Source organism: Oratosquilla oratoria, chromosome 15 (assembly GCF_046742065.1).
Source record: "Oratosquilla oratoria isolate Oo_2021 chromosome 15, ASM4674206v1, whole genome shotgun sequence".
Taxonomy (NCBI): domain Eukaryota; kingdom Metazoa; phylum Arthropoda; class Malacostraca; order Stomatopoda; family Squillidae; genus Oratosquilla; species Oratosquilla oratoria.
Window position 1 is genome coordinate 58667836 of NC_134791.1, and position 4947 is coordinate 58672782.

The following is a 4947-nucleotide window of genomic DNA, read 5'->3' on the forward strand; positions in this document are numbered from 1 at the left end:
GATCCTTGCGGTACTCCACTGATCACCTCTTTCCAATCTGAATATTTTTCTCTGAGCACTACTCTCATCTTTCTACCAGTCAGAAAGTCCTCTATCCATTTTAGTAGGTTTCCTTGTATTCCTCCTATGTGTTCCAGTTTTTTTAGTAGTTTTCTGTGTGGTACTTTGTCAAAGGCTTTTTGCAAGTCTAGGAATGCACAATCAGCCCATCCATTTCTTTCTTGCACTATGTCTATTAGTCTTGAGTAAAAGCATATTAAGTTTGTGGAGCATGATCTTCCTTGTCTGAATCCGAATTGTCTTGGGTTTAATATGTCATTGTCTTCTAGATGTTTTACCCATCTATTCTTGATTATTTTCTCACAAATTTTGGCTATGGTGCTTGTTAGTGATACTGGCCTATAGTTGGTGGGTTCTTCTTTGTTTCCTCCTTTGTGTATTGGTACAATGTTAGCGTTTTTCCAGTCCTCGGGTATCTTTCCTTCTTTGAGTGAGCTGTTTATTAAGATGTGTATTTTGTCTGTTAGTTCTTCTTTGCACTCCTTTAGAATCCAATTTGCAATACCATCCGGGCCATGTGATTTTCTGACATCCAGCCTTGATAGATGTTCTGATATTTCCTTTAGTGATGCTGTAAACTCATTCATGAGGGGAGATTTCTTGTTTTTATCTATGTCACAATTTGGTATTTTCTCTCTGGTGAAAACAGATTTAAAGTGATTGTTCATGACTTCGGCCATCTCTAAATCTTCTGTGTATTCTATGTTTCCTTGGCATAGTTTCACCATTTCCTGTTTGTTTTTAAGTTTACCATTCACATACCGATAGAATAGTTTGGGTTGCTCTTTGCATTTGTCTATAATATCCTTCTCATGGTTCCTTTTTTCCTCTCTTCTCACATTAACATACTCATTTCTATAGTTAACATAAATTTGCCATTTGCTTTGTTTTTTGTGTGAGCGTGTGTGTGTGTGTGCGTGTGTGTGTGTGAATGTTATCAACCCTTTTGATGTCCAGCGTGCATACGTACACACACACACGTATATGGAGTGAAAAGGACTTCAACGTCTCTTCAACCAGCTCTCTAGGGACCATCTATTGTCCTCCAGATCTCAAGCAAGGGAGATTCAATTGTTTCTAGTGACCCGAAGACCAGGCTTCCAGGTAACACATGATCGAACTACAGTAGCCATCAGAACTTGAACAAAAGGCCTCGCCAGCATTTCGGGGGAACGCTCTGACGTGCTACTGGACTACAAAAGGAAAACGGCGGCTGTCCGGCGCCTGTCACAGTCGGTCAACCAAAACCTCTCTTTTATGGCACCACTGTAAACCTGTATAACAGTATATATAAAATTTGGCAACCCCCGTGGTTACTCTGGAGGTTGAAATGTATGTAGAAACCAGAAAGAATACTGGAATCAGCAAAGAAAAGACGCCGCTCAGACTTTGTCTCTCCCAAGCACCAGTAACTTAATAATGTAGAGAGAACTGCACATCTACATTTTGGTGTCAGAAGTGAGATTTTTGAGGAACAACTCTACCTTTCCTCCGAAGCAACCACTCTACGATAGCGGCTCTATATGAGTACAGCAATCTACCAACGCTATGATTTTAGCTGTATCGTCTTGCATCCTACTACGAAGTACCGCTTCATTGATTCACTCCATCATACAAGCACTACCACCAAATCCCTCTTCATCTGATATCGCATTACAAAGCACCACTGTATTGCTTCGCGGCATTCTCCAGCATCTACTACGAGGAAAACCCTTTTCGCGGCATTTTCCAGCATCCACGACATCCGCCGCCTCCACGCCAACACCGATGCGAATTGGACGACCTCTTACTCCACCATCGCATGAGTTGGAAGACCCCGCTCCGTCTCCAAAATTGCATCGCGCTCCGCACGTCACTGCCCCAACGCTCCAATAATCATATTCTTCGAGCCAGCACTACAACGCTCCAACGATCGTCGCGGCATCAACAGCCAACATCCCCTTACTCCACGCATCTACCTTCACAAAATCTTCATCTACCTTTCTATTGTTTTCCTCTCTCTCTCTCTCTCTCTCTCTCTCTCTCTCTCTCTCTCTCTCTCTCTCTCTCTCTCTCTCTCTCTCACCCACACCCACACACACACACACACACACACACACACACACACACACACACACACACACACACACACACACACACACACACACACACACACACACACACACACACACACACACACACATACACACACACACACACACACACACACACACACACACACACACACACACACACACACACACACACACACACACACACACACACACATACACGCACACACACACACACACACACACACACACACACACACACACACACACACACACACGCACACACACACACACACACACACACACACACACAAACACACACACACACGCACGCACACATACACACACACACACACACACACACACACAAATGCACACACACACACACACACACACACACACGCACACACACACACACACACACACACACACACACACACACACACACGCACACACACACACACACGCACACACACACACACACACACACACACACACACACACACACACACACACACACACACACACACACACACACACACACACACACACACACACACACACACACACACACACACACACAGTAGTCGTCACTCAGGTCAGGTCAACCGGGTAGCTGCTTCAGTTAGCGATATGGCGAGTGAATGTGTTACTGTGTTCAGCGCCGAAGAGGTACAATCTCTACTTAGTAGAATTGAAACCTTGGAGGATGCTGTTAAGTGCCTTAAAGAGGAGAATCGAGTTCTCCGCTTGAAGGCCCATAATACGGAAGACAAAATTAGCGATGAGCATGGATGGAATACGGTGAAAAATAAGATGCGGAAAAGTGGAAAAAAGTTCTCACCAGCCCCACTGAAATGCAAAAACTCGTTTCAAGTGCTGGCAAATCTGCAGGAAGAAGAAACTAATGAAATCCAAGAGAAGAAGGAAAGGGCAGACGCTGGATCCCTACCAACAGGTAAGATTTTGGTAGTAGGAGACAGTCAAGTGAGATATTTAGACAGGGTTTTCTGCAACAAAGATAGGAAACATAGGACGCAGGTGTGTTTCCCCGGCGCGGGCATAGGAGATGTTAGAGATAGGATAAAAGAGTGTCTAGTAGGGGAAGGTAAGGACCCAGTAGTTTGCTTAAGTGCCGGAGGAAATGATATATGTAAGTTAGGGAGTGAGGAATTATTTGCGCGGTACCGGGATGCGCTAGACAAGATCAGAAATAGGGGAGTTGTTCCTGTAGTATGTGGAATCCTTCCGAGGCGTAGAGTTGGAGGCATGTGGCATTCCAGGGCTATCGCAATGAATTGCAGGCTGGCAAAACATTGTAAGGCCAATGGATGGGTATTTGTCGACAACTGGGACCACTTTTATGGTAAGAATCACCTATAGACAAGGGACGGAGTGCACTTGTCTCCCAGAGGATTTCGGCTCCTTGCTGAATCCCTTGAGCGAGAAGTAGGCATCCTACAAGTTTTTTTCTGGTAGATTACGTGGAGTAGGGGGGGAAGTATCGGAATTTAGTTTAGGCAATAAAAACAACTTAGAGGACTGTGTAAAAAATCACCAAAGCAGGTGGAGGGAAGATAAACTTAAAGTTTACTATAGAAATAGCAGGAGCATAATTAACAAAATTGATTTGCTGCGAGGTAAAGAATGCGTAGAAAATTTCGATATTATAGCTATTACTGAATCCTGGATCAACATGGCTGATAAACATTTCCTTCCGGAAATCGAAATAGAAGGATATAAGTTTTTTCATAAGGATAGGGTCGGCAGGAATTTTAACTTTTCGTTAAAAATACATTAAACTGTATTGTCAACAATTCGATTAAGGAAGAGGACTGTACGGAATCTATTTGGGTAGAGATTATAGGCAGGAATAAGAAAGTTATTATTGGCGTCTCGTATAGACCTCCTAACCTCAGCAATGAGCAGACTGCTTCCCTGATTCATGAAATTCACAGAGCATCCCAGTACAAAACCGTTGTAATTATGGGAGATTTTAACTATAGAAACATTGACTGGGAAACTTTAATAGGAGATCATGAAGCGATGAAATTCCTAGATGTGGTGCAAGATAATTTCCTAAAACAAGTGATTACCGATCTTACGAGGGGACAAAATACCCTGGACTTAATTCTAACAAATAATGAGCACCAAATTAGCAGCGTAATAGTGGGAGATAGTCTAGGCTTTAGCAATCATCAAGAAATAAGATTTAATGTTATTTGAGAAAAATTAAAAAGTACAAATAACGTTCAAGTACCAGACTTCAGGAAAGCAAACTTTGACAATATAAAACCTATTTGAAATTGAATACGAAAAGCCAGGTGGACGTTTCAGACATTCTCGATTCTCGTTGCGGGGCTGGTAGTCAGGTCTGGGTCACAGAGGGTAATATGCATACCTTAGGTCAGGTCATTTGGGGGCGAGGGCTCAACAGTCAGGTAAAAAATTTAGAAGAAATGTATAACAATCTAACTGATCTAATTATTAATGCACAAAACACATTTATCCCCCTAAAGTCAATACGGAAAAATAGTAATACTCCCAAATGGATGACGGACAGATTGAAACATGAGATCGGAATGAAAAGAGGACTTTACGTAAAAATAAAAAACGGGGAATCACACCTTAGATCAAGATATAACGAAATGGTAAAGCTGGTTAAAAGGAATACACGTTCAGCGAAACGTAATTATGAAATCAAGGTTGCCAGTCAAGCAAAATCCAACCCAAAGGGTTTCTTTCACCTCTATAGAACAAAAAATAAAGAAAGAATAGGACCAATTAAAAACGATGAAAATGTCATGATAGAATCGGAAGAAAAAATGAGTGAGGA